Genomic DNA, 27,188 nt, shown 5'->3' with positions numbered 1-27,188 from the left:
GTCCAAGATCAAGGAGTTTGCAGGACTGGTTTCTGCTGAGGACTCTCTCCTTGTCTTGTAGATGGCTACCTTCTCAGTGTGTCCTCAAAAGGTCTTTATTCTGCATACAACCATGTCTGTGACCAAATCTCCTCTTCTTATAAGAACACCAGTCATGTTGGATTAGGGCCTACTCTAAATAGCTTATTTCAACTTAACTCTTTAAAGACTGATATGGTTTGGTTTTGTGTCATCTCCCAAATCTCATGTTGAATTGTAATTCCCAGTGTTGGAGGTGGGGCCTGGTGGGAGGTGATTGGATCATGGGGGTGATTTCTAATACTGTTTGAAAGTGTAAAGCACCTCCCCACTTCTCTCTCTCTCTCTCTCCTGCTCTGCCATGGGAAGATGTACCTGCTTTCCCTTCACCTTCCACCATGACTGTACATTTCCTGAGGCCTCTCTAGCCATGCTTTCCATACAGCCTGCTGAACTGTGAGTTAATTAAATCTCTTTGTTTCATAAGTTACCCAGTCTCAGGTAGTTCTTTACAGCAACGTGAGAATGGACTAATACAAAGACCTTATATCCAAATACAACTATATTCTGAGATAACTGGAGGTTAGGACTTCAACACACGAATTTTGGGAGGACAGAACTCAGTCCATGATGAGATCTAATTTTCTATTTGACAAGCACCTGCTGAGTACTTGCTATGAGCTAGGCAGTTAGCCTAGCTGGTCAGGGCATAGTCAAAACCATACTGATTATGTTAATGAGCCAGTTGGCATAACCCTCCCCAAGGACAGGCAAGAGAGTATAGCAGAAGTGGAGTAATGCTTCCATCATTCTTGCTGAAGCAGCCCCAAGTACTTGTGGTAGGTGCACCAGGAGATCATTTTCAGCAATAAGAATGCTCCAGTTGGGAGACTGCTGTTAGACACAGTGGGCTAACCCAGGACTATAGTGTCCAGAGATGAGGGCTTCCTCTTTGAGCCACTGTAGGGGGCACAGTCCACTGGTGTTGGAGTCAGAATAGACTTGGGGAATATGGGCTTATAGGTCTTAAAGTGAAGGGGCCATATGAATACTTCGAAGATGTTAAGTGATGACATGAGTCAGTGCTTGGAATAACTCAGCCATGGCCATATGACTAGCAGCTGTTGACCAAGTGTTATGGGAAGGTGAATGGAGGCAGGGGGATCAATATCTGACAGTTGAGGGTAAAAGACAGGACAGCCCAGACATTCGGTGGTGGATGAGAGGAATACCTAACTCCAAAGCAGAAGCCCATGAACACATTGAAACAACACTGGACACAGTCATGGGCTTTATTTTTGTATGCCTTAAATCTTTCATATTTATTATGTGATCTTATCCTCCCAACAAACTTGTTGAGTAAGTAGGGCAGGTATTACTAATCCTATAAGTTAAATAAGGCAATAAGGCCCAAGTCAGTCAAATGAGTGGCTAAGACCACACACTACATTAAATCAAAAGCTGTTTCTTGACTCCCATTCCTGAGTTCATTCAACTTTCAGCGCTGAGACTGGTTGTGGGATTTGTCAGCAGTGATTTTTAGAAAAGCTCATGCAGTCCTTTTCGGCTTTGTGAGAGAAGGTGTTTTGGCTGGGTCTGAGCCCTGCCCACCTGCTTGTCATATGTCAAGAATCATAATGCAGGGGTGAACCAAAGGCACCCCTTGTCCTTGAATATGCTGAGTGGTCATTAACTAGAATGGTTTTTGAAGGGAGACTTATGCTTGAGTCATGGCAAGGCAAAAGGAAGCTTTCATCCCTCCCTCCCTTCGTTTCTTGTCTAGAGCTTAAAGGCAATGTCAAGCAGCCTACTCTATTCTATTTCACCTGGGCTACCTCTTTGGCCTTCCTTGGCTCCTAGACTCAAAGTCTCTCCCAAGCAAAAGATGCACCAACATTTCCAATCTAACTCCGAAGTCCTGAGGCTGCTTCCTCTGGGAAGCCCTTCTTGAGCCCCTAGACCTGAGGCAGCAGTCTATCCCTTCTGCTCCATAAACCCTAGCACTGTCATAGCACCAGAAGCTTTGACTGGCAATTGCCCATTGGCCTTTCTGGGTTTCCTAAGAGACTGTGCTTCTCATGGACAAAGGCTAGTCCTTCTGGATCACAAATTTACTCCCAGGGTGACTACAGTGATCCAGGATACTCCCTTGAAGGAATGGAAAGAGGAAACAGAAGAGTGAGGTTTTACAAGATCTTCACTCCTGCCTCCCCCAAATTCCACTCCAGCTATAGGTTGTCGGAAGGAAGAAGTAAGGGAGTGTTGATCATTCTTTGCTGAAGCTGATCTATGGTGGTTCCATTATGGTTATGATTCTCAAGAAACTTGGACAGAAAGGGTGTGTGGAGAGAGGCAAATAAGGGCCACCACAAAGATCGCTTTCTTGGAAGGAAAGGAAGGTGGAAACCAGAGGGATCCTTTCTCTGACCTTGGAGGATAAGTGAGGAAATGGAATTCCAGTGGAACGGTGGTAACAGCTATTGATCATGACGGAAGCTAAAAGGGTTGGGTCATGTCTGCCATGGCTCATCTTGGCAGTTGCACTCGGATATGGCCTGCACTATTCAGAATCTGAGTTTGGACTCTGAACCATTATCAAAAGCCTGAATGAACCAAATATAAACATGCAGAATGCAAATTCCAAGAAATAAAAAAAGTGATGATATTTATTAAAACCCCAAGGCAAATAGTATTTAAAGAGGACACTGATATACACAGGACTGCTGTCACTTCCTCACTCTAAAATAGAGCCTGTTCCAGCTCATCTCACACATGACTATTATGTAGAACAAGCCATAAAATATGACTATAAAGCACTTTGCACACATAAAATGCTACATGGTAAAGCCTTACTACTACTTCCCATCATTTAATATCTGAAAATAAATGTCTACCAATCATAATAATTTTATGTGACTTTGATGGGTGCTGGCTCTTACCAAACATGGAAGTAGAAAATGGGCTATCTGTGGAAGGCACAGTTTTACCTTGTAGGTAAAACTGCCTTGCTAGAATACATTTGTTTGTGTCCTTCATATTGAAAAAAAAAAAAAAATGTTTGCCTCTCTGGAAGATTCTGTAGGTAGATAAAATGCTTTACTTGACATTTCCCCCCCCAGACCCTATCACACAGTAGGTAATTATTATAATATGTTCATTGAATGAATTAATGGTTGCATGAATTGATGATTCAAGATAAACTAAGGGTACAAGCTTCTGGGTAGAATGGGAGCCATCAAACACTGTCCCTAACCCGGACACACACATTGCTTTATGACTGGAGTAGGATCATTGGCATTGTTAGGGAACTGGTCCAAGTTATTTCTATATTATGCATTTCTTCAGAGGTTAGGACTGTCAGGTTTAAATCTTTTCCTCTCATGCACTATAAAAACTGTTTTTATTTTGCATTCGTGACTCAGTTAGCCATATTCTTGGAAAGTGTTGGCACTATTTCATTGTTCAGATTAGGATCCTCTTCACTTTGTTCCCCCACCCAAAACAAAACAAAAACAAAAACCACCACGGTTCATACTCTGAACATCAAACTCCTCGTCTCTAAAGAGTAGGGGCTGGTCCAAATGCCTCCTTTCTACTTAAGACTCCGTGATTTTGTGAGGACACCTCAGTCTAGTGCCTGCCAATGGAATAGATTTATTTTAAGAAGAAAACAGGTTGGGGAAGGAGCTGCTGGGCAGCTTCAGCCATTTAATACTGTGCTTGACAATATAATTCACCTTGTGCTCCTTCCTGAATCACAGCCTCCAATATGCTGTGTGCCCCTGACAGCTGGGGCACCATTTGCTGAGTTGAGGCAAGATATGCATTTTGCAACCACTCTATCTCACCCACGCAGGAAACCATTCACCTTCTGGCTGACCTAGCAACCAAATCATAAGCTCAACAGAGAAGCCGGGTGTGACGTGGAAGCTTAGAGGGGGAAAGAACAAGATTGCTTTATGCAGGGTTATTGTCCAGATTTATTTATGGCCCTTAAGTTAGACCCCCTCCACATGCTGTTGGCTGAGAAAGAGAGGGCTGCTATTTAGCAGTAGGATGATTTTTTGAAAAAATCCTTGAAATGATTACATATTCCCAAAATTCAGCTTGTAACTGATTGACAAAACACAATGCCTGTATGTGTGGTCATTAACTACAATGATCTGGGGCATGAGGCAGGATGTGGACACACCACACACTCCTACTGAGATTACAGTCAGGAGCTAGGCATTGCTCTTCATTTTGAGTTTAAAATAAAAAAAGACTGACAAATGAAATATTAATATGGAGCACCCGCCAACAGGTTCATAAAAATTAAGTACTCCTTTTGCCTTTTGCCTCCTCTGCATGGTTTCTTTTTGGAATCAAACCAGCTCTCCTTGTCATTATCCAATCGATATGGCCGATGGCAATCCTGGGCACTTGGAAACGATGTCCATGTGCTCTCCAGCAGCTGCCATCCATCTCTTGCTTTTCCTTAATTTCTGCTGACAAGCATGTTTGCTCCCACAAAAGGCTTAGATTTGTAGGATAAGAGCATTGGGATTGTGTCGATTTGACCTAAATTTGGGGATGTGGTGACATTTTGATGAGATTTGCTCATTGTAAATCTTAATTGATAGGACTAAAGCAAAACCTGAGTGACTGAACATTGACTGGCTCCATCTGTGTTGGGCAATACAGGTACAGAGGGGAGCATTCGAAAACTGCAGCTCTCTGATGTGTGTGTTTATTAGAAAACAGTGTGGAGAAAAGAATGGTTATAACAGTAAGCTATAACAGTAAGCAGCCAAGAAAGGAGAGTGTTGACAGAGGAAGGAGGTAGGTGAAGGAGATACTAGGTTTCCCCACTTTATCACTTCTCTCCTTCTCCATGCAGAGCAAGAGACATCATTGTGGCTTGGTTCCTTAGATGTACTTCTGTATGCTCTCCTACGCTGCAGAGACATCCAAATGTCTTCAGCTGATTAAAGTCAATAGGTAAGTTTGGGGCCAGGTGCAGTGGCTCATGCCTCTAATCCCAGCATTTTGGGAGGCAGAGGCCAGAGGGTCACTTGAGGCCAAGACTTTGGGACCAGCTTGGGCAACACAGTGAAACCCCATCTTTGTGAAAAATAAAAAAATAAAAAAACAACTAGCTTGGCATGGTGGTGTGTGCCTGTGATGCTAGCTACTTGGGAGGCTGAGGTGGGATGATTGCTTGAGCCCAGGAGGTTGAGGCTGCAGTGTGCCATGACTGCACTACTGCACTCCAGTCTGGGTGACAGAGCAAGACCTCATCTCTAAAAAAATATTTTTAAATTTAAAGAAACAGGTAAGTTTGAGGTGTCAGGTTGTCAGCATCGCACATGGTGCAGTAATTAACGAAGGTGACTTGTGAGCTGCAGAGTCCATCATGAGGCTCTTCTCGTGAGACTTGGTCAGCCACAGGCTCTCCCAGTGGGATGTGCTGAAGCCCCTCTCCACTCTGTCCCTGCCCTCCCAAACAATGAGAGTGCTGCTGGGCCATATGCAAGAAGCCCTGAATGGTAACATCTGACATCATGTGCTGTCCTGGGCACCAAGGGGGGGGCCTTGATGGTGTGTCCATCAGATCGGAGTCTTCCTTCAGCCATTTGACTGGATTTCTCTTCCAGTTCCAACTTCACACTGTTCATTTCCCCACCGGGCTTGAAGGTCTGTTTTGCACCCTAGGCAATTCGATGGGGACTGACAACCAGCCTGGTCCCACCCTGCCTGACCGATTCTCCTGGGGGAGCATAGTCCCTGAGATGACTGAGACTCAGGGCGTTTATCTCCACTTTGATGCTATTTCTACTTCATCCTGTGCCTCTAATGACCTCTAATAGTCAGTATGTCTTGAGGACACATGTGTCAACCATCTGAGGTCCTTGAAAGAGAGTCTAAATTCAGGTATGGGATATATCATGGTGATCAAGTTAATCTGCCTAATTTCTCTTCTCCACATGTCAGCAGATAATAACAGGATATAAGTAAGGAAGACACTTGAAGGTTTTTAAGAGGACAGTGTGTGTTTCAGACACGGCCTCTCAGCTGTGGCAGGGGAGAGGGGTTAGGTGGAGGATAAAGGACAAGGCTTGGGAAGGTACAGATGGAGACAGAGGGTCCTGAACACAAAGTGAGAAGCCAGACTGTTCCATTGCCCTTTTTACCCCTTCCCTGCTGGGGCACAGCTTCACAGGGCAGGGTACAGTGCAATTCTGACATCAACTACCACAGTTGGTGCAGACTTTCCTGGTTGAAAGCACAGGTCCCCCAAAAACCCCCACCCTTCAGACCCCAGCCACAAGCCCTGGGGTTTCCAGGCCACCCACACATGATTGAAATACAGGCTACATGATCGATCTCGTCTGCAGCCTTCCCCACTTCCCCAACCCCTTTAAGCATATGATTGGCGTTTCTGGCCTGGATAGTCCCTATCCTGAAACTGTCAAGGGCACAGTCACCTCACCTCATCAGCATGAACTCAGGCCTGGCCTCAGGGGCCCACCATGAGTACCAAAGACACTCCTATTGCTCAGAACATTCCAAGGGTTTAGAAATTCCCACCCAGGAACCTAGACCAAAACCAGCCGCATTCTTTACTGTAGAATGTCTGCCTTTCTCCTCTCTGCAAAGCCAGATGGGCTGTGAAGCAATCAGCTTCAACCAGCGGCTCTCATCCCTCACCAGTTACAAGTGGGCTTCCTTTTGCAAAACTGGAATTGAGACTTAAAAACAGAGGCCAAGTCACATTTTGTTTTACAAACTTGCTTTACCATGGGATTTCTTTTAGCTCAAACTCCCCAAGGCATTTAAAAGCTAATAATAACTGCACTGCATTTGTGTGCTTGCCGAGAGGCCGTTCTGCACATGGAGAGCACAGTTCCAGTCCCAGCTTGTGGTTTCTTGGCAGAGGGACCTCGTAGGGGCTGCCTTACGGTGTGTGGCCCTGGGAAAATATTTTTACAGGGTCTCATCTCTATACAGAAATTTGAGTTACCTTAAAATCATGGTGTCAGCACCATTCTAGTGCCTCACACAATCTCATGAAAGGATACTCTGCCGGCTGGCAGGCATGATCTGCTTGGTGGGACACCCTCTTGGGTCTGGGTCCAACTGAGGACCCTGGGACAACCCCATAGGTGCAGGTCTTTAAGCTCCTTGGGTAGCTGGTCTCCCCAGTGAAATGGGGTAAATAGAGTATTGGAGACACATGAAGACCAAGGCCCCCAGGGGTCCCACACTCCTCAGGGATGGGAGGGCCTAAGGCATGGAGCACAGCAGCCCCACCTCCACAAGTCCCTTGAGTTTGCCAGGGTGTCAGGATGTTGCTGGACATTGGACAAATTCCTTAATCTCTGTGTGTCTCTTTCCTCATCTGTCGAATGGAGGTTATAATAGCAATGACTCAGGGTTAATGGAAGGACAGAGCCAAAGTAGAGCCTGGCGTAAAATAAGTGCTTTTTTAAGGTGTTAATTCTGATTCTGTTTTATGGTTTGTTTTTTGTTTTTTGTTTTTGAGTCTTGCTCTGTCACCAGGCTGGAGTGCAGTGGAACAATCTCGGCTCACTGCAACCTCCGCCTCCTGGGTTCAAGTGACTCCTCTGCCTCAGCCTCCCTAGTAGCTGGGACTACAGGTGCATGCCACCATGTTTTACAGGTTTTTTAAAAAATTAAATGTTAACCTTTAATCCACACAACTCTCTAAATAACTTCCTGTTTTAATTCACGTTTCACTGATGAGGAAATTGGGATTTTTAGAAAATTAAAGTAATGTGTCCAAGGTCACACATATATCTGGTAAGTGTCTGAGTCAGAATTTGAACCCAGTTAAGTCTGACTCTAATGCCTGATTATTTTATGATGTGCTCCACTATCCCTCAATTGCTCAAAAGTCAAATTTATGTTATCTTTAAAAAAATCATGGCTAATGCATACAAAGGCACGTTTATGTGGCCTGATATCAGCATGGGGGTATTCTTTCTGGAGTGCAAGCTGCAGATAACTTTGGCTGCTAGAGGATCTTCTAGAAGCAGGAGCTGTGTGGCAGAATAGAGCCTATAATGCCACCTTATTAGCAAGTATGTAAACACCAAGAAAGTGACACTACAAGTATTTCTCAACCCAGCACCCAGTGCCACAACCTGCCTTCCTTTAGGGACTAACAGAACTTCATCCAACCTTCCCTGTAGGCTCCACCAAGCACTGGAGGTTCCTCTGTTCCTGCAATCCCCTGGGGGATGTTTGAACATCCTATTCTTCAGCCTTGGCTTTGGGAGTGTGGCATTTACAAAGGAGCTCCCAGCCAAGCTTAGGTATGGGGAGGAATCACTTAGCAGCCTGCCTATGAACAGAGTTAAAAAGGGAATAGATAATTCCAGGAGCAGCCTGAAGGCAGTTTCAGCCAAAGAAGGGCACATTAAGATATAGAAGAGAACAACTGGGTAGGTATATATCCAAAGGATTATAAATCATGCTGCTATAAAGACACATGCACACGTATGTTTATTGCGGCACTATTCACAATGGCAAAGACTTGGAATCAACCCCAATGTCCATCAGTGACAGACTGGATTAAGAAAATGTGGCACATATACACCATGGAATACTATGCAGCCATAAAAAAGGATGAGTTTGTGTCCTTTGTAGGGACATGGATGCAGCTGGAAACCATCATTCTCAGCAAACTATCGCAAGAACAGAAAACCAAACACTACATGTTCTCACTCATAGGTGGGAACTCAACAATGAGATCACTTGGACTCGGGAAGGGGAACATCACACACCGGGGCCTATCACAGGGAGCGGGGAGGGGGGAGGGATTGCATTGGGAGTTATACCTGATGTAAATGACGAGTTGATGGGTGCTGACGAGTTGATAGGTGCAGCACACCAACATGGCACAAGTACACATATGTAACAAACCTGCACGTTATGCACATGTACCCTAGAACTTAAAGTATAATAATAATTTAAAAAAGGAAGTTAGAGGAATCCACAAAAGTGAAAGAAGTCGTTGAAGTTGGGAAGAACCCATTAGGCTTGGGCCCTTGGGCACAGCTAAGAATATCTGTGCCAGGTACAAATTCCAAGCCGCATACTTAGAGATTTGGAGCAGACAAGCTAAGAAGAAAGGCAGGGAAAAGAAGTCGCTTCTACAGCAACCAGAAGAAAGTTACCCAACCAGGGAACCTCCCTGTTAGAACTATTCCGGTTATACCAATGTCAAGGACATCGCCAGTGAGTTCAGAAATTTAATAGCCAAGGAAATATCTAGAACCTCTAGAAAACTGAGGTTCTAGATCTGTGAAACTGGAAGCACCTCAGTTGTGATTCTGACATAGGTAGGAAGGGATGAAAAAGACATATTTTTGTGACTTTGTGGGTCTGTGCAGAGCAAAACAGTTTCAAATGATTCCACAAAGCAAAATGATTCCTCTTCTGAAAACTGAATGTGAGAACCACCACCAACATCCACCTATGCAAACCTTCAGGCGATTGAGCCATGTCAGGATAAGTATAATCTGGCATTTTTATCTTTGATTCGGAGGTGGTCATAAAGACCTTTTCAAAGAGGTAGGAAATGAGGCCGGTGAGAGCAACTGTGAATGGGAAATGTCAGGATACCAGAGATAGTGCAAATGAAACAGAATTGAGCCAAGAGCTGCGGCAGGTAATTTCAAAAGCCTAAGGTCATCCAATCTCCCTCCATGGGGGTGTGAGCTTTTCAGCAACCAGAGACTTTGCAGCTCACACTTCCTGGGGAATTAGTCAAGGTCATATGGGCCGCCTGGAGGTAAAAAGGAGGCTGATCACTAAATCTCCTTGCTGATGAGGAGCTGGATCTGAGAATGCAATCCACCCATGAGTTCTGGAAGGTTTCTATGACTCTCTCCACTCAAAATTGGGTGCTGGCTATGGTGTCATTGACATTTGTCTTCACGGTTCTTTGCCCTTTCTCTTTCAGCTCCTAACAGGACCCACTTCTATCCCCCAAACACTGGGCTCTCTCACCATGCAAGGCCTCCATTCATGGAGCTGACTGAGAAGGCAAATAATTTATGCTCAATGTTTGGTCATTTAAAGCATTGCTTTCCTATCCCCGGAAATATCTTTGTTGCTGCTCTTGTTTTTGTTAATAATAGTAATTAGACACAAAAAACAATGAATGTATCAGGAGGGGATGTGAGGGAGCCTTCCCTCTTCCTTCAACCCCCACTGAGTTCTAGTGCTAATCACTCTGGGTTTAAAGCCAGGAAGCTCAACTTCTAGCCTCTGCCACTTAGGACCCCGTGTGATCTTCAACAAGTCATGTCGCCTCTCGGGGGGCTCATTATTCTCATCTAGAGTGAGGAGGAGAGGATGGTTTCCAAAAATCTGCTTCAAAAATCTTCTAAATTCTATGAGCTGCCTGTGAGTGAAAGCCAGACCTGTTAGCATGTCTTGGGTCTAATTCCACAGAACAGCCCAGGGGGTGTGCAGTGCCTTGGCCAATGTCTATTAGGTCTACAACCCGTTCTCGCTGAGAGTGAGACAGGAGAGCCAGTGGGAAATGTTACAGAGCCCACCACGCTGGCCTGGATTGCATGAGACTGTGGCCAGAAGCGAGGATTTCAGACATGGTCATTGACGTGAGCAAACTTTTGCCTTCTCTACTCATTGAGATAAAGGCAACAGGAAAAGAATGGCCATGCACCCTGGGAGGCAGCCCGGCTCCACGTGGGCCCAGTGGAATATTTGCTGGCCTATTTGGAAGTTAGAGAGAAAAGATTATGAAAGTAAATACTATTTAAAATGTTTTCTTTTCCTTTTTCTTTTTTTTTCTTTTTGAGACAGAGTCTGGCTCTGTCGCCCAGGCTGGAGTACAGTAACGTGATCTCAGTTCACTGCAAGCTCTGCCTCCCTGGTTCACGCCATTCTCCTACCTCAGCCTCCCGAGTAGCTACGACTACGGGCGCCCGCCACCACGCCCGGCTAATTTTTTTGTATTTTTAGTAGAGATGGGGTTTCATCATGTTAGCCAGGATGGTCTCGATCTCTTGACCTCATGATTTGCCCACCTTGGCCTCTTGAAGTGCTGGGATTACAGGTGTGAACCACCACACCCAGCCTAAAAATTTTTCTTTCAAACAAAGCCTAGTCCTCTCCCCAGCACTTATTTTTTATTGTTGTTGTTATTATTATTATTAACAGCTCTGGTGACCACAGATTCCATGCCAGGAGTCGTTTTGCTCAAGAAGTACTTTCCTGGTCCGTGTTAGGTTTTTCATAACAGTCGATGATGAAAAGTCTTGACAGCTGCTGTTTGCAATGTAGGTGGGGACAGGTGAGTTGACATGGAGTTGTTTGTGCTTCTTTTGTGCAAACATTGAATAACAGTTACCTTCAGTTGAACTTTACCGGGTCAAGTAATTCCACTTTAATAAAACCTAACTCAGGCTTCCCATTAAAACAGAGGTGAAGAACTAGGGACACCTTGAGCTAAGGAGGAGAGAGGCCTAAAGTTGGTTTTACTGGCACCCAAGAAACCATCATTCTTCCTTTCTTGAGCTCAAAGCACTTGTTTTTGCCCACTAATTAATTACTAGGAGGTGATTTGAACCCGTGGTCATGCCTATTAGGTATAAGGCTTCTGACACAAGACAGATTCAGTAATCACTGCCTGGCATTTCCAGTTGAAAAGGGCCCATCCCAAAATTAGTTATAGGATACCTCTCAAGGCGTCCGTGAGAGATCCAGGCAGCATCTCCGAGGAGAGCGTTCAATCTAACCTTAGGGCAGGGGAAGGGCCTTATTTTGTGATATTGTGCTTTGTCCCTGTGACGAGTCATCTCTTTTTCTCTGCTAATTTATTTCTGCTCTAGGTGAAATCCTCCAGTATGTGGCCCTTCCGGGAGGACCTTCCTGTTTGGCACGCACAGCCAATGAGCTGTGAAGCACTTGCAGAGCTCAAAATAGAAAGTCTGCAAGCACACTGCTCCCCAGGGCCTAGTCTGTGCCTGCTTGCTCAGATGCAAGAGAGTGGGGCTAGGAGGGCCGGCTCCTCCGAGAAGGCCAGGCACCTCTCAGGGGTGGGCCTCGGCGCAGAAGGAATATGATTGCTAAGTCACCACCCTCATAGTTCTAGAAATCATTTCAGATCTCTGCCAAATGCAACATTATCACTGAGCCCTGGATTCCCGCCCCAATCTAATATCAAGAAAAAGTTGATTGCTTTCTAAGATTGAACAAGCGAAACACCCAAATTTTAGGATTTCTGAGGGTATGAAAGGTACTTGGCTATTACCACCATCAGAGAGAGCTATTAAGAGGAAAGAAGGGGAAGAGCTTTGAACAAACAAACAAAAGCCTTTCTCCTGCTCTGCTAATCCACCTTGAGATATGACTCATGTTGGGTTGCCTTGGTAACCATGACATCAGAAGAGGGACTGTGTGTGTACGTGTGTGTTGGTGGGGAATCCTTTCACACGTCCATCCTGTGCCTCACCCTGTGAGTGCCGTGAGCTGACCCCGCCTGCACAGACATCGCCCTTTTGCACCTGGAATCATTTTGCCGTTGCAGGATCTCGCCACGGGCTGCTTGTCATTGATCATTTTCTTGGGGTGAGCAGTTTTGATGGACAGGGTGTCTGTCAGTGGCCCACGGGCACCCAGAGTATGATCAGAGGCTCTGCTAGCCTCCTTCTCCGTCCCCTCCCCAGCTTTCCTGATGGGGTCTGTGGTTTGTCCTCATCAAACGAAGACTGCTGCAGCCCCAGGGTGGTTTTAGTTTTGGGGAAGTCTGGTCTGTCCTCCCAGGCTGTGAGTCTGGCCCTGTATAATGACAACCAGGTGGGCACATTGAATCAGAATTAGAAAAAACATCACCAGCTGGGGAAGGGGGTGTAGACTGTGTGGGTCCCTAGCCTGCCTTTTTTATCTCTAAGTCCAAAGAGAAATTCCTCTAATCCCTGGTTTGCTCTGGAATGCCAGCTGCAGAGAAACAGCCACAACAGTCACTTGTAAAGAGAGGCCCTTTCTTTGAAGCGGAATTTGCAGCCATGGCTAAACATTCAGGTGAAATCACATTACAGCAAATCCTTTCAGGCCGAAGTGCCTCAGCAGAGCTATTCTATCTCCTGGGAAGACTTTGGGATTCAGCGAATGCTCTGCGATGAATGATCCTGCGCAGTGATCATTTTATGTGGTTCTAGTCCAGTAACTGTTACCCATACTGTGAAAAGCTCTGTAAAATGAGATCTGTCTGAGAATAACTTGTATCCAAGAAGTGGTGTTATTAAAGCGCAATATGGGGACCAGGCGCGGTGGCTCACGCCTGTAATCCCAGCACTTTGGGAGGCTGAGGCAGGCAGATCATAAGGTCAGGAGATCGAGACCATCCTGGCTAACACTCTGAAACCCCACCTTTACTAAAAATACAAAAAACTAGCCGGGCGTGGTGGCAGGCACCAGTAGTCCCAGCTACTCGGGAGGCTGACGCAGGAAAATGGCGTGAACCCAAGAGGTGGAGCTTGCAGTGAGTCGAGATTGTGCCACTGCACTCCAGCCTGGGCGACAGAGCAAGACTCCATCTCAAAAAAAAAAAAAGAAGCAACATTGAGCAGTTAAAAAATTGACCAGTTACAGGTAATGTAACTTTAGGCAAGTATCTTTAATTCTATGACCTCAGTATATTTTTAATAAGTTTATTTATTTTTAATGATGAGGCTAGTAGCACTTTTCAGGGTCTTGGTGAGAATTCAGGGAGACAGTGTGGGAAAGTGCTTCATGATCTGGGATGGGACATTCCAACAGAGGCTATTACCATTGCTTCAGATGAGATTTGAATCCCAGCCAATACAAGTACATCAAAATGCTGGATGTTGACATTGTCTTGTCATGAGAATTGTAATGTCTTCCATTATTCCATGAATACTATCAAAAGAAAATTTTGAATTTTTTTCTAGCTTCATTGAGGTATGATTGACAAACAAAAATTGTATGTGTCTAACATATACAGTGTAATGATTATATATATGTGTGTATATATGTATGTATAGTGGAATTCTTACCATAATCAAGTTAATTAATATTAATCTCACAGTTACCCTTAAATTTTTTCTTTGCAGTGAGAACACTTAAGATCTACTCTCTTAGCAAATTTCAAGCATACAATGCACTATTATTAACTATAGTCACCATACTGTACATTAGATCTCCAGAACGTATTCATCTTATAACTGAAAGTTTGTACCTGTTGATCTCCTTATTTCCCCCACTTAAAATTTGTAATTTTATTTTGTTTATTTAGTTCTTTTGAGACGGACTCTCGCTCTGTTGCCCAGGTTGGAGTGCAGTGGCGTGATCTCAACTCACTGCAACCTCTGCCTCCCCGGTTCAAGCAATTTCCCTGACTCGGCCTCCCAAGTAGCTGGGACTACAAGCATGTACCACCATGCCTGGCTAATTTTTGTATTTTTTTAGTAGAGATGGGGTTTCACCATATTGGTCAGGCTGGCCTCGAACTCCGCACCTCAGGTGATCCACCTGCCTCGGCCTCTCAAAGTGCTGGGATTACAGGTGTGAGCCACCATGCCTGACCCGAAATGTGGAATTTTAAATAGAATCTCAGACATTATACTTAAGGTATGTGCTTTCTAGATCCCGTGCTGTCATGCAACCAGGAGCATGAAGTCATAAGTGGGGAGGGGAGGGTGAGGGAGAAGGAGGGAGGCACTCCCTGACACTTCTTGCAACCTGTTGTTACCAAGGCAGCAGAGTAGAGCAATAAAGTGCAAGGACCTGGAAATCAGACACACCTGGGTTCCTGGTGAGCTTCACTGCTTCCTGGTCTCTGATATCAGGCAAGTCACTTAACCTCTTTAATCTTCAGTTTCGTCTTTTGTAAATGAACCATAATAATGACTCATCAGTTTCTTGTGACATTTAAATAAGCCAATGTATGTAAATGCTTAATCCACTGACTGGAACACAGTAAGTGCTCAAAAATGTTGGTTATTAATAATTCCCATAATCAATTGATGTTTCCTTATCATTGAATGTTTCTTTTAAATATAGAACTTAGAGAAAATCACTCAATTCTGAGTTCATTTGCTGAAGGTTGAAAATATTAAAAGACACCCATATCTGTCACCATTTCCACTGATGACTTCAAAGTTGCACACATGTCATAATGCAAAAGCACCTGGCACAGTACCCGACATGGCACATGGTGAGTGTTCTGGAAACTTACAAGAATGGGATGAGGACATATAAGCATCTGCAATGCCAGGCTAAGGAATTTGGAATGACTTTGATGACCAACATCGTGCCATCAATGGTTTCTGAGCCATAGAGGTGCAAGATCATATCCAGGCTTTAGGAAGACAACTCTGAGAACAGAATGCAGAATGAGTTGACGGGCAAGATGTCTGGATGCTCGGAGATTATGGCTGTGCTGCCAGAGATAAGATTATGGCAGTATAAGAACAGAGAGAATGGGATACACTGAGAAGCGTGGCAAGTGTAGGACCTACAGGAAGAACTTGGAGCTGGGGGTCAGGGTAGAGAAAGGAGTGATGGTGAATGGAAGGTTTGTAGGTCAGGCAGGGTGGAGATGTGAAGTCAAGGAAGGACTGTCGGGGTGGGGAGGCCCTCATTCATCTGCACTGTTGGGTTTGAGGAGGGGCTGGTGAAGGGGCATGAATGTAGAAACATAGTTTAGAGCAAAGAAGAGAGGGCGGGGCTTGAGCTAAAGTAAAGGGGCCTTCTGCCTAAAGATTACTGCTGAGGCCATGGGATTCTCTGCCCATATCCAGGCTAGGAGGGAGGAGTAACCCCAGGGGTAGAGTGGTCAGAGAGGCCACTGTCTGTGAAAAGGGGAGAGTGGAGTATCACAGACATCAATGTGATAGAGCATTAAGACTTGTTCAACCAGACTTGTTGCAAGAGTCAAGGGAGGCTCCAGAGTCAAGGAGGTTGGATTTGTAATGAGGATGCCCCTCAGAACCCTAAGCCATCCCCTTTAAAGAAATGGAAGGAATGAAATCATGTCCTTTGCAGCAACATGGGTGCAGCTAGAGGCCATAATCCTAAGCAAATTAACACAGGAATAGAAAACCAAACACCGTATGTTCTCACTTACAAGTGGGAGTTACACATTGAGCATACATGGACATAACTGTGGAAACAATAGACGGGACTACCAGAGGGAGAAGGGAGAGGAAAGTGGGTTACAAAACTACCTCACGGGTACTGTGCTCACTGCCAGGGTGACAGGATCCATACTCCAAACTGCAGCATCACACAATATTCCAACGTAACAAATCTGCACATCTACGCACTGAATCTAAAATAAAAGTTGAAATGTAAAAACAAAACAAACCAACAAAAAACAGCAGTTGACGGGATCGCAAAAATATAAGAAAACACAAGATAGGGGGGTAGCGAATGCAGTAGCAGAGTTTTACACATGTGAAATGCTTAGGATATGCACGAATATGATAATAAATATGGTACTTTTTTTTTTAATGCAAGAATGTGCAGTTAAGTAGTCAGGGAGGGGGCTGAGTCCAGAAGTGAGTCAGCTGCCCAGATAAGACCAAGCATACCTTGGCTATAGATACCAACTGCTTTAGTTTCGAGCCTTGCCGAGAATAATACCCTCCCTTCTGGAAGCTGTGTGTAAAGGCTAATGTTTCAGGAGAGGAGCGGGAATCGGGAGGCTTGGTGGGAACCAGCTGTGCGACCTGGGACAGGTTTTCTTTTCCTTTCAGGTCCTTATCTCTAAAATGAAGTGATTGATCCAGGTTATCTCTAGGGTGTCTCAATACACTCACTTCTTCTCCTTGTGGTAGGAACAAAATATAGTTAATTTTGATAAAAAAGATATCAAAGACAAAACCCCATCAAGTCTTTCAATTGTTTTCCTCTCTGGTTTCCTACCCAAGTCTAAGTCAATATCCTCTCCTGCTTCAGTGTACGATCTTGGCTAGGACATCACGATACTTTGCTTCTAAATCTAGAAGACAGAGGAGAAGGGAAAAGAGAAAAGATAATATGTCACTTTTCTTGCCTGCCAGTGATTATATCTGGAGGGAAGGTGAGGCACAGAGGATAAATCTTATTGGATCCTCATCTCACAATAATTCTATGGAACATATAGAGCAGGGATGATTTTCCATATTTTGTGGTCAATAGAACTGAAACCAGAGAGGTTCAGTAGCCTCTCAAAATTCATGCGGATAACTAATTAAACATTTACCAGATACCTCCTATGCTTGACTTCAGGGAAACAAAGATGGATAAGGCACTAGCTGTGTGATATGAAACAAATGACTTAACCTCACTGGCTTTAGTGCTATCCCCTATAAAAAGAGGGGACTCCATTCTGTGATTTGCTAGGTCCTTACATTTCACACATTATGGTTTGGTCTCTGCATCCTTCTGTTCTATCACAGGAAAAGGCTGAAGCCTTTGCCTGGGCTCTAACTGGGTCTAGGTTGTGTGAACCTCTAGATGCAGACATCTGGGGCAAGAGGTGAGGCGCTGGTTGCCTTCCAGGCAGATGTAGTTAAGAGAGTTGGCTGCAGACAATGATTTTGCTCTGTGTCTCCAAGATCGTGGGCAGGTGGGAGCCCAAAGAGAGGCTATTAGGATTCACATCAGATTGTTAGTTGGGGGGTTATTATTTTTAAGCCAGCACCACTTTAAGCACTGCCTTGCTTGCTTGCTGTCTGGGACATTCTTTAGCACCTTTTCAGCTTGCAGCTCCCATGAGCAATACAGGTCACTCTTCAGTCAGTTCCCCTGATCTGTCCTTGCTATTTCAATCCCTATACTTGTGGAGGATCAGTAGCAGAGGAGAAACCAGACTAAAAAAAGATAAAATGATCAATGTCAATGTGAACATACCTATTTGTATGCAAGTTCATAAACACACTTCGCTGCGAGCCCACGAGAATGTTCCGCATAACCACCTGCCAGGGTTGTGGTGGGGTGAGGAGCAGGGCTGACTCTCTGGCTCTCACTTTCTTTTCTTTTTGATATGGTTTGCATCTGTGTCCCCACCAAATCTCATATCGAACTGTAATTGCCAGTGTTGGAGGTGGTGCCTGGTGGGAGGTGATTAGATCATGGGGGCGGAGTTAACAATGGGTTAGCACCATCCCATTGTTCTCGTGATGGTGAGTGACTGAGTTATTGTGAGATCTGGTCCTTTAAAAGTGTGTGGTACCTCGCCATTCTGTCTCTTCCTCGTGCTCCAACCATGTGAAGTGCTGGCTCTTCACTGTAAGTTTCCGCCATCACTATAAGCTTCCTGAGGCCTCCCCAGAAGCAGATGCTGCCATGTTTCTTGTACAGCCTGCAGAATCAGGAGCCAATTAAACCTCATTTCTTTATAAATTACTCAGTCTCAGGTATTTCTTTATAGCAATATGAAAATGGACTAATACAGTTTTATTTTATTTTATTTTATTTTATTTGGAGACAGGGTCTTGCTGTCACCCAGACTGGAGTACAGTGGTGTGACCATAGCTCAATGCAGCTGGGCCCAAGGGATCCTCCTGCCTCAGCCTCCTGAGTAGCTGAGACTACAGGTTCATGCCACCACACCCATTTTTTTGTTGTTGTTTTGGAGACAGGATATTGCTGTGTTGCCCAGGCTGGTCTTGAACTCCTGCCTTAGCCTCCCAAAGTGTTGGGATTACAAGTGTGAGCCACCACCCCTGGCCAGACTCTCACTTTCTAGGTGGCATTGTGGGTGAAGTCTTAAACTCTGTGCTTTGGTTTCCTTGCTGCAGAGTAGAGATAATAATAGTACCTACCTGAAAGAGTTGTTTTGAGGACACAGTGTCCTTATTCATGTGAGGTGCTTAGAGCAGTGCCTGGCACACAGTAAAAACTTAAACTATGAACTGCTCATCAGTTCTCATTATCTATAGGCAGTTAGTTCACAGGCTCACACAATGTCTCTTCACAGCCTCTTTGAGGATCCATAATTCTAATCATAATTCAGCCTTTCTTCTTAGAGCAGCTTCAGATCCTGACATTAATTTCCTCAGACATTTAAGGAATCACAAGGTAATGGGTTGTTATTATCTCATTTTTTTTTCAAAGTGAAAGCAAGTTTATTAAGAAAGTAAAGGAATAAAAGAATGGCTACTCCATAGACAGAGAAGCCTGTTATCTCATTTTATCAATGAAAAGATTTGAATAAAAAATTAAGTATCAGTTTGTGCCCAGTCTCCTTGGGCATCCATAACAGAGATGGTAGAAATATCTATAATCTTGCCTGGCCTGGCTCATCTTACTGTCAGCCCTGCCAGCTCTAAGGGTGCCCAGTAAGTTTCTGATCATGCTGGAAGGATCCTGTCCTACCCCTGGAAACACGGCTGGCCTTTTCAGCCAAAGCACCATCCCCAGAGACTTCAGTCCTGGAGTCCTCATGACACCCACATCCTGAGGGACACTTACCATTAATCCCCAAGTTGAAAGTTTGCTAGGTTACAGCTGACCCCCAGGAGGCCAAGAGCAAAGGAAGGGAACATGTCCTTCCTCTCTGTAGCCACAGAGGGTCCCTGCATATCCAACCAGCCAAAGTGGTGCTGTCCTTGGAAGGCTGGAGTGGAAGTGGCGAGAGGGGTTTGTTAGGACTTGTATTATTTTTTTCTTCAATCTAAATAAATGTTTATTATAAGGAAATAAGTTTAGATTATTGAGGTAAACAAAACTAAACCAAATACAACCTATATGTCCTATAATATAAAATATTCACCTATAACTTTATTTATTTCTCATAAATATCCGAAGGAGTAGAGTACCAATGGAAGTATGCTATACAAATAGATCTCAGTATGCTATACAAATAGATTTCAGCATTTGGTAAAGTAGAAATTTTTAGTGGCATAAAAGCTGGCAGAACCGATGGACTGCCTTTAGAGGAAATAAGGTCCCAGTTTCTGGGGAGGCTTCACAAGATGCAGGGTAACCATTTCACATGGAAAGGGGTTCCACTTTAACGGCCATCCAAGAATTAAAATAAGAATTTTGCAGTAATGAAATAGGTTCCTTCCAAAATAGTACTGAACACTCTGTCTGTGGTGTGTTCAATCAAAATAGCTGACATAATTTTTTTTTAATGGCCCAAACACCTGGTTCATGATAAAATTCCTCAGGAATCTTTAAGAGGAAGGAAGGGTCTGTGTTAGCTGGGAGTGAATCCTGTGTGAGCAGATCACATCAAAAGGTCATGCTCAAGTATGTTGTATGTTCCAAGTACAGCTCTGGATGCTCTGGGAAATAAAGTGTCATAAGACAGGGGTCCCCAACCCCTGGGCTGTGGACCAGGACCAAGCCACAGAGCAGGCGGTGAACGGCAGGCAAGCCAGGAAAGCTTCATCTGTGTTTTCGGCTCCTCCCCATCACTCGCATTACTGCTAGAGCTTTGCCTCCTGTCAGATCAGCAGCGGCATTAGATTCTCATAGAAGCACGAACCCTATCGTGAATTGTGCATGCGAGGGATCTAGGTTGCACATTTCTTATGAGAATCTAAGGCCTGATGATCTGTCACTGTCTCCCGTCACCCCCAGATGCCCCAGATGGGTCCAGCTAGTTTCAGGAAAACAAGCTCAGGGTTCTCATTGATTCTACATTATGGTGAGTTGCATAATTATTTCATTATATATTGCAATGTAATAATAATAGAAATAAAATGCACAATAAAAGCAGTGGGCTTGAATCACCCAGAAACCACCCCCCCACCCCCCACCAGTCCATAGAAAAATTGTCTTCCATGAAACTGGTCCCTGGGGCCAAAAAGGTTGGGGACCACTGGTATAAGACACAACCAACACCCCAAAGGAGCTTATAGCTATTTGGGATATAGAGAGGTCAAACCCATTCTCCTTGTTTCTAATGTGGTAATACTGAAAAATTACTTGCCCAGGTCGCAGGGATTTAGAGGAAGAGCTGGGAGGAGAATCTGGAATTGGACATGAGGAGACAGGAAAGGAGAGTCCTAGGGAGCACAGGCGGTGCCGGGAGTGAAAGCTGACACTGGTGGCTCTGGTTCATAGAAAGAGATGCCCTCTGGATCATTTAAGGTCAGGAGTTCAAAACCAGTCTGGCCAACATGGCAAAACCCCGTCTCTAGTAAAAATACAAAAATTAGCCTGGCTTGGTAGTGGGCACCTGTAGTCCCAGCTATTAGGGAGACTGAGGCAGGGGAATCGCTTGAACCCAGGAGGCAAAGGTTGCAGTGAGCCAAGACTGTGCCACTGCATTCCACTCCAGCCTGGGCAACAGAGTAAGACTCTTTCTAAAAAAAAAAAAAAAAAAAAAGATGTCTTCTGCACCCTCTACTACTCCTACTCCTACTCCCGGTTCTAGCTCTAACTTTGAGTGGAAAACATCTCACTTTCACTGTCTTTCCTGCCGGCACCAAGACCTTGGCTCTTTTGGGCAGTGGCAGACATGGGATCTCTCTCTCTCCTCCCACACTCCACACTCCCACCCTCCCTTCCAGAAAGCTGAGGCCCCAAGGAGGGAGGGCCTCTGCCTGCAGCCTGGCTGGTACCCCAGTCCTTGCCTTTTCTATGCTGGAACTGCACAAGGCCATTTCATGTCCCATTTAGCAAGTGTGGAGAGCTCTTTGATTTGGTAGGTGATAGCACAAGTCATCCTGCCTCCGATGGTGGGTGAAATACCATCTGATTCAGAGCTTATTTCGTGACTTCCTCCAGAACCGACTGCCTCATTTGTGTCTCCAAAAATAAAAATAGCAAGGGTTAGATCCTATGCCTCTCCTATTCCCTGGGGATGCTGTGATTGAGTGATGACTCTACCAGCAAAGTATCGAGGCTGTCGGTCTGTTCCCTTTTGATCAGAACCTAGAAAAAGCACGTGGAGCAAGTGATGTTATCCTCTGAACTTCACTGCAGTCCTCCCCAGGGGTTAAGGGCTCAGGACCCTGTTTGGCCCAGCACTTTCAGCTTGTTCATTTCATGTTGAGCTTTGCTTTCTACAAATCAGTGTGTGGACAAGATCAGTCTTTTAGCAAAGGAGTAGTTAAGGCAGTGCTATGGGGGAAGTATCGGGTGGGACTACAGTGCCTGGATTTCACCATCAAAGATCCCTTCCATTGGCTGCTTCTCACTAAGATCCTTTCAAAAGGTTCTTTAAAAAGAATACAAAGCTTTGTAAAGAGCCACACAAATGTAAACTAAGGTGTGGCAAGGTTACGTTACTCTAGGTCAGAGGTATGGGTGTCAGGAGGCTCAGGGAACCATTAGATCCTAGAGACATTAGATCTGAGACAAGAAGCTTCCAGAGTCTAGGAACTCAGTGGACAACAGCAAAGACACCAACCCCAGGACAAGGCAGTGCCTGTAACCCTGCTGTTATTGCCTATTTGCTCCAGGACACCATCCCCCCTCACCGAGGCTTAGTATTGGGGTTAGAATGGGTGCTCATGATAGAGTATGTATTAAAAATCAGTTCCCGTCCAGGCTGAGAGGCTCACACCTGTCATCCCAGCACTTTGGGAGGCCGAGGTGGGCGGATCATTTGAGGTCAGGAATTTGAGATCAGCCTGGCCAACCTGGTGTCTACACTAAAAACACACAAAAATTAGCTGGGTGTGGTGGTGCATGCCTGTAATCCCGGCTACTCAGGAGGCTGAGGCAGGAGAATCACTTGAACTTGGGAGGCAGAGGCTGTAGTGAGCCAAGATCGTGCCACTGCGCTCCAACCTGGACGACAGAGCAAGACTCTGTCTCAAAAAATAAAAAAAGTTCCCTTCTCTTCCATTAAAAAAAACTCATCTCATCTATGTGTCCAACTATAGACCCCAGATCACATTTGAAGATAAAATATCAGGGATCACCCAGGCCCCTGACAATGTGGAAAGGAACCAGATTACATACAGGGGCAGTGTAAGTCTCCTTCTTAAGCTCCCCTCCCACCCCCAGAGCAACAGCCACTTGCCTTTGGAAGAAGTGGATCATGGCTGGCACTCCACACTTGGACCCCTCTCTGAAAGCACAGCTTGGCTTCCATCATTCTTATGATCCCTTCTAATCACAAATAGCAGCCTTCCAGAGCAATAAGCTCAGCCCCTTCCATTGTTCCCACAGCCACAGACACAGGTATGCCTGTGCCCTCCCGTTGATTCTTGCCACGGACAATCCTAGGGACAAAAATGTAGTGTTTCATGGCGACTTTGAGATGACATGCACCTAGAGGTAAGTCTACAGACAGGGCCAGCATTAGGTACAAATTGCAGTGAGACTTGTCTATGGCACCCTCCATTGGCACCTTTCTGCCTTTTACATCTTTCCTGTCCCTTCTCTCCTGCACTTAGTGCTTTGATACACATAGGCCAGGGATGGTAAATACATTCCATTTTCAGTGCCAACTGTGATTAATAAGTAGGGATCACTGTATTGAGAAAGAAAAAACAGTGGTATGTGAATTCTGGAATCAATTGCTAATGTCTGCCATGGAGATATTATTTGCATCTTCTCATTCATCTGTGAGCCTTAAAAGGCAAGACTGTGTGTTATTCAACTTCAGATCTCTAATTATTAGTGCCCAATTATGTATTATATTTGAACAGTATCTGTAGCAACTGTGGACTCTTTTATGTCTAACTTGCTTGTTTTCAGCTCTGCCTGAATTCAGCTGTCACAGAATGAGTGACGTAGTAAAATGGAAATGCATCATCTCAGTTTCCCCATGGCCTGAATGTCCATACAAAATGAGAGAAGAAGAGAGGACGTGAGGAGTTTTTAATAACTGAGGAAAAGTGGAAGGAAAAGTAAGGATGAAGGTGAAGATGAAGGAATACGTCGGAGATGCTAGCACTGGCATCCCCAACCACACAGTACCATGTCCTGCTAAAGAACTCTATAGAATATACATGTAAGTGCTATGCTGCAGCAGACTTAAACTTGCAAGAGCTGCTTGTTAAATTTTCAGGAATTTTGTGAGTCAATTGACATCATGTTTGTAGATTGAAATTAGCTGTGATGACAGTATTTATACCATAGGAATTGGCACAGACTAAAACATTTATAGTACCACATTGCATTTATGCCCCCAAACTCTGGGTGTAGACAGGAGTGAAATCATTAGTATCAGTCAATAGCATCCAAAATAGGCTAAGCTGTCTTCAGTTTTGAGTCTTGGTGGGAAAGTAGGACTGGCAATCTGGCTACTCTTCATGCCCAGTGGGGATCAGGGGTTGCTGTTCTTTTCAGTGTTCTGGGATTTGATTGGCCCTCTGATATGATTTGGATGTTTTGTCCCCTCCAAATCTTACGTTGAAATGTGACACCCAATGTTGGAGATGGGCTTACTGGGAAGTCATGGAGGTGGATCCCTCATGAATGGCTTGGTGCCCTGTCCTCATCGTAATGAATGAGTTCTCACTCTATGAGTTCACTAGTGAGCTGTTGTTTAAAAAAGCCTGGCACCTCCCCCGTCTCTCTCTTGCTCCTACTCCTGGTCTTGCTATGTGACTGCTGACTCCCCCTCTGCTGTGATTGGAAGTGTCCTGAGGACCTCCCCAGAAGCAGATACTGACACTATGCTCCCTGTACATCCTGCAGACCTGTGAGCCAAATAAACCTCTTTTCTGTATAATTACCCAGTCTGAGGTATTCCTTTATAGCAACACAAACAGAGTAACACACCCTCTTATCAGAGGCTCACCTTGACATCAGAGTGGAAGAGTGGTGGCCTGTCAAACATGGATGGTGGGAAGGGCAGCTGCACAGAGGGGGCTCTCGGTGATCACACGATACTGTAAATTAGGTATCACGTTGCATTCCTGTAATGGCAATTTGAAGGGAAAATGACACAAGAACTCCTAGGTCATGTCATTGACTAAGGAATGCTTTTTCACTCCATTAAAATGAGCCCTGAAGGACAGGCCCAAGCCTACACAGGCAGGGTCCTGTAACCTGAGGTCACTGGGGAGCAAGGAGTTTCTCACTGGAGCTCAGAGAATTTCTCAATGTAACTCTTTCCTTCTCTGACTAATAAGGGTGTAGATGGCAGTCTTCTTGGGGAATCCATCTGAGAAAAAGAAGCTTCAGCATTGCAAGATTTCAGCTACTTGGACAGGATACCACCTTTCCCATGGCTGGAGCCCTTGACACATGTCACTGTACACTGCTGTTCTCGCTGGGGTAAGGAGGAGCGGGGAGTGCTGGTGGAGAGGGTGGAAAGGTCCTGGGAAAATGGCTGATTTAGAGGCCATTCCTTCACTATACGATGCTGGTGGCAGTCTAGACACCTCTTCTTTGCTAGATTGTGAATTTGGAGCCATGGCTGAATGGGACCACAGAAGGACTGTCCTGCCCATTGACACTGTCATTGATTCAGAGCAGTAGGAATGTGTTCGGTGAAGACAGGAGCAGGGCAAACTAGAGAAGCACAATAGATAAAATGAACGCAAGAAGGACCAGTCTCAAGAGAGGGGAGAGGATGATAGAAAGATAACCCTTGAATGATGTCTGCTCACTTCCTGAAGTGTTTTCTGAGCTTCGGTGATATTCAGTGCTCTCTCATAACTTCTGCCCCCTCTCTTCCCTTTCCATGTACTTTCTTATTTATTTAATATTGTCTTTAAAATTGCTCACTTAAAGAAAAACCTACTCAGCCTTATGTTAAAAATAGAATTCTTAAAATCACAGGTTTGATAGGTGAGTTTTAGTTTCTCTAACACATACGACTATAAAGACATAACTGTTAAAATGGAAAACTCTTAATTCATCCATCCCCGAAGTCATGGCGGTTCCCCATGCTGCACCTGGATGGGAGGAATGGTCTCCGTGGACACAGACAGATGTCACTTAGAACGAAACTTCAGAAAGTGCCTGAATCTGTATGTCTGTAATTCATCAATGCCTCCCCATCTCCTGCCCAACTCACATAATGTCAATTTAACAGCGGTGGCCGTAGTTGCTGCGGCATTCATTCACTGAAGCTCTCATTTGGCATCACACACTTTTTTTTCCCTTTTGAAAGGCCTTAAGCACATGAACAAGAGTGAGAGGTGCCTGGTCTCTGTCCAATCAGGTGTTGAGTTGCGGTGGTTTGTTTCATTGTCAAGAATAGAGTTGTTGCCTGTCTAATGTACTACAAGGTATTCCATTTAAAAACAGGGTCTCTAGAGGGAATTATTCTAGAATAAGCTATTTCCCTTCATCTAAAATGAAGGAAGAAAAATACCAAGAAGAAATCCGTATTTTCATGTCATTCTTCCTGTGTCTGCTCTATCCTCTGTCTCCTCCTTTTCCTGCCACTTCTCTTGTCTGTTCCTAATTTTCTTAATCCTTTTCTCGCTCTGTCTCTTGTCTCTTCATCATAACCCAAAAATACGAATCTAGGCTGGGTGCTGTGACTCACACCTATTATCCCAGCATTTTAGGAGGCCGAGGTAGGCGGATCACGAGGTCAGGAGATCGAGACCATCCTAGCCAACATGGTGAAACTCTGTCTCTACTAAAAATACAAAAATTAGCTGGATGTGGTGGTGCATACCTGTAATCCCAGCTACTCGGGAGGCTGAGGCAGGAGAATCGCTTGAACCAGAGAGTCGGAGGTTGCAGTGAGCCGAGATTGGGCCACTGCACTCTAGCCTGGTGACACAGCGAGACTCCTAAAAAAAAAAAAAAAAAAAAAGAATCTAACTTCTTTTTGTTTATAACAATGTACATTTTCTTGGTAGACGCTTAAGCCTGATGTGCACTTTCTTGGTGGCATAAATCACTTCTGGAAGGGGACTGTAGGGCAGGTCTCCAAACATGAACGTTACCCATCAGCTTTTAATGGTAGTCTTGGCTGTCTGATTGGATTATATTTCCACTAGGGGGCGCTCTTCCCTTTAAATGTCAAAAACTACCTTCCCTGGAATTCAATATTGCAACAGGAACAATGGAAACGTTGATTTCCTTTCTGAAATAGCTGCTACTGAGCACAACTCTGGAAGGAGATTATTAGGGATATGCCAGTTGCAAAGAAAATACTTGGTTGTAGCAGCAAATTCACCTACTATTGAAGACATAATGTCAATGAACAGTGGTTGTAGTTGCTGTGGGATTCCTGATGTAGTGACTTCTAGGAGATCCTTTCCTACTCCACGTGCCAGCTAGCAAATTTCTCTCTCTAAATTCAACCT

At 44.8% G+C, this 27,188-nt stretch overlaps 1 long non-coding RNA gene across 1 annotated transcript in view; it reads left to right on the top strand.

The window, feature by feature from the left end:
* The first annotated feature begins 379 nt into the window (after positions 1-379).
* LOC112630722 overlaps positions 380-27,188 on the top strand; it is a 28,419-nt gene continuing 1,610 nt past the window's right edge. The window contains exons 1-3 of the long non-coding RNA XR_003120922.1: positions 380-474; positions 23,668-23,923; positions 25,050-25,194. This is a non-coding gene — a long non-coding RNA (uncharacterized LOC112630722). The remainder of the gene's footprint in view (positions 475-23,667; positions 23,924-25,049; positions 25,195-27,188) is intronic.

Source organism: Theropithecus gelada, chromosome 8 (assembly GCF_003255815.1).
Source record: "Theropithecus gelada isolate Dixy chromosome 8, Tgel_1.0, whole genome shotgun sequence".
Lineage (NCBI taxonomy): Eukaryota > Metazoa > Chordata > Mammalia > Primates > Cercopithecidae > Theropithecus > Theropithecus gelada.
Note: the sequence above shows the minus strand (reverse complement) of the source record. Positions and strands in the feature narration are given on the sequence as shown.